The 11,342-nt window shown below is 36.0% G+C and overlaps 1 protein-coding gene across 1 annotated transcript in view; it reads left to right on the plus strand.

The window, feature by feature from the left end:
- Positions 1-11,342, plus strand: part of LOC123380048 — a 443,229-nt gene that overhangs the window by 17,140 nt on the left and 414,747 nt on the right. The gene's annotated exons all lie outside the window — the stretch shown is intronic.

Consider the following 11,342-nt stretch of genomic DNA (forward strand, 5'->3'; position numbering starts at 1 on the left):
TTTAACCATTGAGCCACCCAGGCGCCCCTTAATTTTTTGTTAATGTTTATTTATTTTTGAGAGAGAAGGAGAGAGAGCATGAATAGGGGAGGGTAGAGAGAGAGGGAGAAAGAATCTGGAGCAGGCTCTAGACTCTGAGCTATCAGCACAAAGCCTGACATGAAGCTCAAACCCACAAACCGTGAGATCATGACCTGAGCCAAAATCAAGACTTGGGTGCTCAACTGACTGAACCACCCACGTGCCCTGTCCATGACTTATTTATTTTATAACTGGAAGTATCAACCTCTTAGTTCCCTTCACCTGTTTCTCCCATTCCTCCAATCTCTTCCACTTCTGGTAACCAGTAGTTTCCTATATCTGTTAGTCTGTTTTTGTTTTGTTTGTTCATTTTTGTTTTGTTTTTCAGATTCCACATATAAATGAAGTCATAGTTGTCTTTCTCTAACTTATTTCAATTAGCACAATACCCTCTAAGTCTACTTAGTGTTGTTGCAAATGGAAAGATTTCATTCTTTTTATGGCTGAGTAATATGCCTTAGATTGCTTCCACATCTTGGCGCTATTGCAAACAACGCAGCAGTGATCATAAGGGTGCATATATCTCTTCAAATTAGTGTTCTTGAGATAGTTACCCAGATGTGGAATTGCTGTTTTGTACACTGGCTTTCCTTTTAATTTTTTGAGGAAGCTCCATATGCTCTTCCATAGTGGCTATACCAATTTACATTCCTACCAGCTGTATAGGAGGGTTCCCTTTATTCCACGTCCTTGCCAACACTCGTCATTAAAAAAAATCTTTTTGATAATAGCCGATCTGACAGATATGAAGTGATATCTTTTCATGGGTTTGGTTTGCATTTCCCTGATGGTTAGTGATGTTGAGCATTCTTTCATGGGTCTGTTTGCCACCTGTATGTCTTCTTTGGAAAATGTCTATTCAAGTCCTGTGGTCATTCTTTTTAAATCCTACCTTGAATTATTTTTTAAAAAAGTTTTTAATTGTTAGATTCCAGTATGATTAAAATACAGTGTTATATTAGTTTCAGGTGTGCAATATAGTGATTCAGCAATTCCATACATTACTCAGTGCTCATCACAGTAAGTGCACTCTTAATCCCCTTTACCTATTTCACCCATGCCCTCACCCACCTAGCTTCTGGTAACTGCGTTTATTCTTTAAATTTAAGGCTCCTTGTTGTTTGTTTGTCTCTTTTTCCTCTGTTTTGTTTCTTAGATTCTACATATGAATGAAATCATATAATGTTTGTCTTGTTCTGACTGACTTATTTCACTTAGCATTATACCCTCTAGATCCATCCATGTTGTTGCAAATGGCAAGATTTCATTCTTTTTTATGGCTGAATAATCTTCCATTATTATTCCCTATCCCTCATATCTTTCTTATCCATTCATCTGTCGATGGACACTTGGGCTGCTTCCATAATTTGGCTACTGTAGATAACGCTGCTATAAACAGGGGTGCATATTAGTGTTTTGAAATTAGTGTTTTCATTTTCTTTGGGTAAATACCCAGGAGTGGAATTACTGGCTCATATGGTAATTCTTTTTTAATTTTTTGGGGAACCTCCATATTTTCCACAGTGGCCAAACCAGTTTGCATTCCTACCAACAGTGAATGGGTATTCTTTTTTCTCCCTACTCAGGTCCCCTGCCCATTTTTTAATCAGATTATTTGCTATTTGGTGTTGAGTTGTATAAATTCTTTATATATTTTGGATATTAGCCCTTTATAAGATACATCATTTGCAAATATCTTCTCACATTCAGTATGTCCTCTCTTTGTTTTTTTGATGGTTTCCTTTGATGTGCAAAGCTTTTTATTTTGGTATAGTCCCAATGGTTTGATTTTGCATTTGTTTCCCTTGTCTTAGGAGACACATCTAGAAAACTGTTGCTATGTATAGCTGATGTCAGAGAAATTACTGCCTGTGTTCTCTTTTAGGATTTTTATGGCTTCAGGTCTCATATTTAAGTCTTTAACACACTTTGAGTTTATTCTTGTGTATGGTGTTACAAAGTAGTCTAGTTTTATTCTTTTACATGTAGCTGTCCAGTTTTCCCAGTACCATTTATTGAAAAGACCATAGCTTCCCCATTGTATATTCTTGTCTCCTTTGTCATAGATAAATTAACCATATAATTATAGATTTATTTATGGGGTCTCTATTCTGTTACATTGATCTGTGTGTCTGTTTTTGTGCCAATACCATACCATTTGGATTACTATAGCTTGGTAGTATATCTTGAAATCCAGAATTGTGATACCTCCAGCTTTGTTCTTATTTTTCAAGATTGTTTTGACTATTCAAGATCTTCTGTGGTTCTCTATAAGTTTTAATATCATTTATTCTAGTTTTGTGAAATATGCTATTGGAATATTGAAAGCAGTTGCATTGAATTTGTGGACTGCTTTGGGTAATATGGACATTTTGTCAATATTAAGTTTTCCAGTACGTGAGCGTGGAATATTTTCCATTTGTTTGTGTCATCTTTAATTTCTTTTATCAGTGTTTTATAATTTTCACAGTAGAGGTCTTTTACCTCTTTGATTAAGTTTATTCCTTGGTATTTTGTTGTTTTTAATGCAATTAAAATTGTGTTGTTTTCTAAATTTTTCTTTCTGTGACTTCACTGTTAGTGTATAGAAAATGCTACTGATTTCTTGGTATTAATATCATGTCCTTCTTTACTGCATTCATTTATTACTTCTAGTAGTTTTTTGGTGGAGTCTTTAGGATTTTCCATTTATAGTATCGTGTCATCTACAAATAGTAACTGTTTAACTTCTTTACCAATTTGGATAACTTTTTTTCTTTTTATTTTCCTGCCTAATTGCTGTGGTTAGGACTTCCAGTATTATGTTCAATAAAAATGGCAAGAGTGGACATCCTTGTCATGTTACTGACCTTCAAGGGAAAGCTCTCAGTTTTTCACCATTGAGTTTGTTGTTACCTGTAGGTTTTTCAGATAAGGCCTTTATTATGTTGAGGTATGTTCCCTCTAACCCCACTTTGTTGAGAGTTTTTACCATGAATGGATATTGAATCTTATCAAGTGCTTTTTCTGTATCTTTTGAAATGATCATATGATTAAAACAATGTTTATTTATTTTGAGAGAGAGAAAAAGAGCATGAGCAGGGGAAGGGCAGAGAGAGGAGGAAAGAGAATCCCAAGCAGGCTCCATGCTGTCAGAGCAGAGTTCCATGCAGGGCTTGATCCCATGAATTGTGAGATCATGACCTGAGCCAAAATCAAAAGTCAGATGCTCAACTGACTGACTGCCACCTGACTGCCACGCAGGCACCCTTGATCATATGATTTTTATGCTTTGTTTTGTTGATGTGGTGTATGATATTGATTGATTTGTGAATATTGAACCATCCTTATATCCTGGGCATAAATCCCACCTGTTCATGATGAGTGATCTTTTTAATTCTTCCAACCCATTAGCATGGAATATCTTCCCATTCATTTGTGCTCCCCACCTCCCACCCCCTAAATTCTTTCATTAGTATTTTATATTTTTTAGTGTTCAGATATTTTACCTCCTTAGTTAAATTTATTGATAGGTATTTTATTCTTTTACGTATAATTGTCAGTGGAATTATTTTCTTACTTTCCCCTTTTCATAGTTTATTTTTAGTGTATATAAATGTAACATATTTTGTATATTGATTTTGTATCCTACAAATTTATTGCATTTATTTATTCTGTTTCTTGGTGGAGTCTTTAGAAATTTCTATATATAAAATCATGTTATCCTTCACTCATATGAGGATTTTAAGATACAAAACAGATGAACATAAGGGAAGGGAAGCAAAAATAATATGAAAACATGGAAGGGGACAAAACATAAGAGACTCTTAAATATAGAGAACAAACAGAGGGTTGCTGGAAGGGTTGTGGGGGGGGGTGGGCTAAATGGGTAAGGGGCATTAAGGAATCTACTCCTGAAATCATTGTGGCATTATATGCTAACTTGGATGTAAATTTAAAAATAAAAAAATAAAAAAAATAAAATCATGTCATCTACATTTTTCCCCCTTAGTCTATGTAAAGTTTTGCCAGTATTGTTTATGTTTCATGGAATCAGCTGTTGGCTTCATTGATTGTTCTGTTGTCTTTTTATTCTGTATTTCATTTATTTCTGCTTTGATCCTTGTTATTTCTTTCCTTCTAATAACTTTGGGCTTCATTCTTTTTCTAGTTCCTTGGAATGTACAATTAGATTATTTATTTGAGATTCTTTTTTCTTGAGGTAGACCTGTATTGCTCTGAACTTCCCTCTAAAACTGCTTTTTCTGTATCCTATAACTTTTGGTATGTTGTGTTTTTCTCAAGATATTTTTTGGTTTCTCCTTTCATTTCTTTACTGTTCAGTAGCATGTTGATCAAATCTCCATATATTTGTGATTTTTCCAGTTTCTTTTTTGTAATTGATTTCTAGTTTTATACCATTAATTTTGGAAAAGTTGTTTGATATGATTTCAGTTTTCTTAAGTTTACTAAGTCTTGTTTTGTAGCCTAATGTATGATCTATCCTGAGACTGTTCTATTTGGAATTGAGAATAATGTGTATTCTGCTGCTTTTGGATGGAATGTTCTGTATATATCTATTATGTACATCTAGTATAGTGTGTTGTTTAAGGCTGATGTTTCCTTGTTGATTTTCTGCCTGGATGATCAACCCATTGATGTAAGTGGGGTGTAAAGACCCCAACTATTATTATATTGCTGTCCACCTCTCCCTTTAGGTCTGCTAATATTTGCATTATATATTTTGGTGGTCTTCTTTTGGGTGTATAAATATTCATAAATGTTATATTCTCTTGTTGGTTTGACCCCTTTATCATTATGTAATGCTTTTTGTCTTACATTATAGATTTTGTTTTAAAGTCTATTTTGTCTGATATAAGTTTAGTTATCTTAGCTTTCTTTTTGTTTTCATTTACATGGAATATATTTTTTCACCCCTAATTTTTAATCTGTTTGAATCCTTACATTTGGAGTGAGTCTTTTGTAGATAGCATAGCGCAGGGTCTTTTTTTTTTTTTAATCCATTTAGCTATACTTTGTCTTTTTGATTGGGGTATTTCATTCATTTACATTTAAAGTAAGTATTGATAGGCATGTACTTATTGCTATTTTGCTAACTTTTTTTGTTACTGTCTTGTAGTTCATCTCTGTTCCTTCTTCTCTTGTTCTCTTCTGTTAGAGTTTGATGACTTTCATTAGTGTCATGGTTAGATCTCTTTTTCATTATTTTTTGTGTATCTAATGTATGTTTTTGCTTTTGGCTACCATAATTCTTTCATGTAACAAACTCTATAACAGTCTATTTTACATTGATAACAAGTTGAACACATTCTAAAACTCTACATTTTTATTCTTTTATGTTTTTGATGCCACATTTTTACATATTACATGTATTTTTAACTAATTATTGTTGTTATAATTTTACTAATTTTGTCTTTCAACCTTCTTATTAGCTTTATATGTGATTAAACCACCTTCTTTACTGTATATTTACCTTTTACCCACGTGATTTATATTTTCACATATTTTCTTATTACTAATTAAAGCCCTTTGTTTTCTTTTTTAAAAAGTTCCCTTTGGATTTCTTGTAAGGCTGGTTTAGTGGTGATGAACTTCTTCAGTTTTTGCTTGTCTAGAAAACTTTATTTCCCCTTCAATTCTGAATGACAGTTTTGCCAGGTTGAGTATTCTTGGTTGCAAGTTTTTTCATTTCAGTGCTTTGAGTATTTCATGCCACCTCCTTCTGGCCTGAAAAATTTCTGTGAAAAATCTGACAGCCTTTTGGGGGTTATTTTGTAACTAAAACATTGTTTTTCTCTTGCTCTCACTTTTGACATTTTAATTGTAAAATGTCATGCTGTAGATTTCTTTGGGTTCATCTTATCTGGAACTTCCTTTGCTTTCTGAAGTGTTTGGTCCCTACCCCAGGTTGAAGAAGTTTTCAGCCATTATTTATTCAAGTAAATTTTTTGTCTCTTTCTCTTCTCCTTCTGGGACCCTGATAATGTGAATGTTGTTCAACTTGATATTGATATCTTCACTTTTTAAAATTATTTGTTTCTTTTTGCTGTTCTGTTTAGATGAGTTCCACTGCCCTGTCTTTGAGATCACTGATCCTTTCTTCTGCTTTAAATAATCTATTGAATCTCTCTAGTGTATTTTTCAATTCAGTTATTATATTGTTTAGCTCTGTGAGTTCTGTTTGATATGTTCATTATATTTCCTTTTTTCTTTTCAAATTTTTACTTAAATTCTAGTTAGTTGACATGTAGTGTAATATTGGTTTCAGGAGCAGAATTCATTGATTTATTACTTACAGACAACATCCATTGCTCATCGTAATAAGTGCCCTCCTGAATACCCATCACTCATCTAGCTCATCCCCTAGCCACCTCCCTCCATCAACTCTTTTGTTCAATAACTTTAAGAGTCTCTCATGGCTTTTTTTTCCCCTCTCTCCCCCACCTTGCAATATGTTCATCTGTTTTGTTTCTTAACACATATGAGTGAAATTATATTTGCCTTTCTCTGACTTATTTTGCTCAGCATAATATACTCTAGCTCCATCCATGGTGTTACAAATGGCAAGACTTCATTTTTTCTTCTTTTTGACAGGTGAGTGATAGTCTATTTTATGTATATATATATATATACACACATATTGTATATATATGTATGTATATACACACACGCATATACATATATATATATGTATACACACACACACACCACATCTTTATTTGGGCTCTCTCCATAGTTTGGCTATTGTTGATAATGCCACCATAAACATTGGGGTGCATGTACCCCTTCAAATCTGTATTTCTGTATCCTTTGGATAAATGCCTATTAATGCAATTGCTGGATCATAGAGTAGTTGTATTTTTAACTTTTGGAGGAACCTCCATTTTGTTCTCCAGAGTGTCTGCACCAGTTTGCTATTTTCTGCTTTTTGTTGAAGTTCTCACTGTTTATCCATTCTTCTTCCAAGTTTGATGAGGATCTTTATGACTGTTACTTTGAACTCTTAGGTGAATTACTTATCTATGTTTCATTAAGGTTTTTTTTTTTCCCCTGAGGTTTTATCTTGTTCTTTTGTTCAGAACATATTTCTCTGTTTCTTCACTTTACTTGACTCATTTTTTGTGTTTTTTTCCCTCTGTATTAGGTGAAACAGCTATTTCTCCCAGTCTTTCAGGAATGTACCCCTGTAGAAGATGAACCTTATTGTTTAACTTTGTCCTAGCTTTTGATTGTTTCTTGAATCTTTGTCTTTGTCCAAGCAGCCTGATTTATTTTTAATAGCTTCAGTTGTTGAGAATGTGCCAGCATCTAGTTTCAGGCTGATTGGAAGCCAGACCCTTAGGCAGCAGCTTTTAGTATGTAATATGTACAATCCTGTGGGACTGCCATTGTAGATCCTGCTGGCTTCTAGACTAGGAAGTCAGGTGTTGTCCCCTTTGCAACCGTTGCAAAAATTGGGCTCCAGAGGAGGGTATAAGCCCCTTTCTGGGAGGTACAGGTGAACTGTAATAAGGCAGAGGGAGAGTATAAAAATGATGTCCCCTCACCTGCATTCCCTGAGAGTATAGCCTCAAGGAAATCTTGAAACCTGCCCCTCAGGCTAAAGCTCCAGGATAATAAATAGGCCTCTTACAGAGAAAGTCTGGGAGTGTGTTTTAGTGTGCTGGCTGTGCAGTGCTCTGCGGGTGGTGGCCTGCCAAGAACTGTCTTTCCGATTGTTATAGTCCCATGGGTCCCAGGGACTCAAGCTGTCTTGCTGATCTAGGAGCATTTCTGTGTGGCAGCTGCAAATATTGGGGTACCAAATATAAAACCTGGGATACCAAACACAAATAAGAACTCCCTTCCAAGTGACATTGGTGTTCTGGAATGTGGTAGAGGGGGAGCATGAAGATAGGGCCCGTCTTCTCTCTTGAAAGGTTTACAGTCAACTCTTAGATATGTATTTAATTAGAAGCCTACTTTTTAGGCTGTAGCTATGGTGATAAGCTTATAGGTAATTTTTGTGGGGAGACTCAGCTCCTGGTCTATTGCTTCTTGCTGTGTGCTGAGGGTGGTAGCTATTTGAAAACTCTTACTTTGTTGGTTATAGTCTTGTGGGATGCATAAATGTAAGATCTGCTGGCCTTCAGAGTCAGGTGATGAAGAGATGTTCCTTGGCAGCAACTGCAAAAATCAAGGTGCCAGACAAGAGTACAAACTCCTTCTTGGGGATATTGGCAAGCTGGCGTGAGGCAGAGGCCTGCATCCCTTGGCCCCGTTCCCTTAGAGTACCTCGGTAGGCCTCTAAGAGTTTGCCAGACCAGGAGCCTGCTCATCAGGCCAGTGCTCCTGGGCAGGCAAATAGGCCCCCTTCTCAGAAGGATGGAGTGTTTCAGTTTTTGATCTGAATACTGCCCTGGAGGTGGTACTCTGCCTCTCTGATTGTTATAGTCCCTTGGGAACTCAAGAATGCAAGCCACTGTAGCCTCCAGAGCCAAGTGCTCAAGAGGCATCTCCTGGGCTTCCATTGTAAAAACTTGGATACAAGATGTAAAAAAATACTAGGACATTAGATGTATGTAAAAGTTCCCCTCCAGGAGACATGGGCACTGTGGATCATGGCAGAGAGAAAACAGGTATGGCATGCATCTGTCAGCTTTAGCAAGGCAGAGAGCAAGTGCAGGGATGTTGCACGCCCCCCACTTTTAGTGAGGCAGGGGGAGAAGAGATGGCATGTGCCCACTGGCTATCGCAAGGGAGAGGGAGAGTGCAAAAATGGTGCCCACCAGTGTCTCCATCCTTGGAGAGATTCCCAACAGGTCTCTGCCCTTTCAGTTGATGCTTGGAGATTAACAGATTAATCTGGGTACTTTCCAAACTGCTGCCTTTGCACTGGGCCCTGGATCAAGTGAGTATATGAGTCCTTTAAGAGCACTCTTTCAGTTTGCTACAGACTCCCAGGTTTGTGAATGCAAGCCTTGTTGGTTTTCAAAGGCAGCTATTTTAGGAGCTTGTCTCTCAGGTACAGGTCTTTAGGATTGGAGTGCTTGATGTGGGTTACAAACTTTCATTCCTCTGGGAGAAGCTCGATTTGTGAGATCCCTCTCAATTGTGGTTTACCATGCCAGGGGCAGTAAATTTTTGGCATGTCTTAGCCTCTCCTAACCACCTTGATATGGCCCTTTTCTCATTTGATGTGAGGCAACTGTTCAGCCAGTTTTCAGGTCTTTTTTTCAGAGGGTATTGTTCCACATGTAGTTGTGGATTCAGTGTGTCCACGGGAAAGAATGAGTTCAGGGTCTTTCTGCATCGCCATCTTCTATTTCAAAGGGTTTTCTAAACAATTAATAGTTTTCCTTCCTCCTTTATAATCTGGATGGCTTTTATTTCCCTTTCTTGCCTAACTGCCATGGCTAGAAACTCTAGTACAATATTGAATAGAAGAAGTGGGAGTGGACACCCTTGTCTTGTCCCTAATTTGGGGTATAGCATTCATTTTGCCACAATTAAGTGTGATGTTAGCTTAAATTTTTCATAGATTCTCTTTATCAGGTTGAGAAAGTTTCCTTCTATTACTTGTTTTCTGCAAGTTTTTATTAGGAATAGAAATTGGATCTCTTCAAATGATTTTTTATGCATGTATTGAGTTTGTGTTTTTTAGTTTAATGTGATGCATTACATTGATTTGCTTTCAGATATTAAACTAATCTTGCATTTCTTTAATGAACGCTTCTTGAACATAATGTATTATCATTTTTATATAGTGACAGCTTTTTTCCCTAAAATTTGATTAGAATTTTTAAAATCCAAATTAACAAGGGATATTGGGTAGTTTTATTTTCTTTTAATGTGTTTTTTTTTAATGAAAGAAGTAACACGATTTTATTTAAATGTGTTAGTACAGTGTTAGACAATCTTAAAAGCTATATATATATTTTTTAATTGTTTAATATTGAGGGAAGGAGAGAGAGAGAGAGGCAGAGAGAGAGAGTGGGACAGAGAATCTGAAGTGGGCTCTGTGCTGACTGCAGAGAACCTGATATGGGGCTTGGACTCGTGAATGCTGAGATTATGACCTGAGCTGAAGTTGGACGCTTAATCCAGTTGCCCCCAAAGCCTATATCCTAAACTAATACAAGCACTGAAAATTATCTATTTCTGAATCTAGTTGACATCTAAAAAGGAAAGTTCTAATATGAATATCTATAAGTTGATTAGTATAATTTAAGTTGGAAGATGAGCAGCTTTGGTATATTTGTATTTCTCTGGCTCCCCTTTTTGACTGGATGTACATGAATCCAACCCCATATAGCGGAGTTGGGTGGGACTAATGTATTTGGTGGTTTCACTTAAATGTTTCCACACAAGCAGCAAGGGATATACAAGTTCTGGGACTGCGCTGCTCGTAGGGCCACCTTCATTATCTTTCTTGAACTGAAACCATCAGATAGTTAAGGTCTGCACTGCCACTGTGTATGGCCAAGTCTAGTCTAATTAGTTAGTATATCAGAAATCCTTGAAAGTAATAAAATTTAAGGTTAAATTAGAGAAACAATCAGTTCTTAATTCAGAAAATGACAATAGATTTTTCAATTTTTTATCTGAAGATTATTTTAAAACTTGCTCTGTATCTTAGAATCAATCTTAACTTGAAATGATTACCTTTAAGTAAACTTCTATGAGTCATGTGAACATGTATGCCAAGACTGTCTTCCTATGTATGTTCATAGTTACATTTTCATTTGTCTATGTATAGAAATTCCAAGAAAGAGATATCACTCATTTATTAAAACGAAAAAGTATATCTAAATAGGCTCTTTATATATCTTAAGTCAACTCTTCGTAGGTATAGAGAATCTGTATTGCATAAGGGGCTCTACAAAGGTACATAATGCCATTTTTTTTCCTCAAAAGTCATTTTAAGGTATAGCAAAATGCTAGTTTCTGCAGTGACTGAAATGAACTTTTAACTTCAACCTCTGCTGTGGTGAAGTTTGAAACCTTAAAGATTGCCATTGAAATTTGTTAATGACTTAAAGATTTGATTTTTCTACCTGCAGAATGTAGATCAGAGAATTTCCTCTCTTCAAGTTTTAAGAGTCAACAGAAGGGAGAGATTATTATTCTAAGGCTTTGTCTTCTGTAGACAAATTCTCTTCTTTGGGGGCTGAATAACTCAGTTGTTTGCACACAAGTGTGTGTATAACAAAGCTCACAGGGAGCCAGTGCTTGCCTTCTGCTACAGGCAGGAATGCACCTCCCTGTGGAGAGTGTTGTCA

The sequence above is a fragment of the Felis catus genome, chromosome C2 (genome assembly GCF_018350175.1).
Source record: "Felis catus isolate Fca126 chromosome C2, F.catus_Fca126_mat1.0, whole genome shotgun sequence".
Classification (NCBI taxonomy): domain Eukaryota; kingdom Metazoa; phylum Chordata; class Mammalia; order Carnivora; family Felidae; genus Felis; species Felis catus.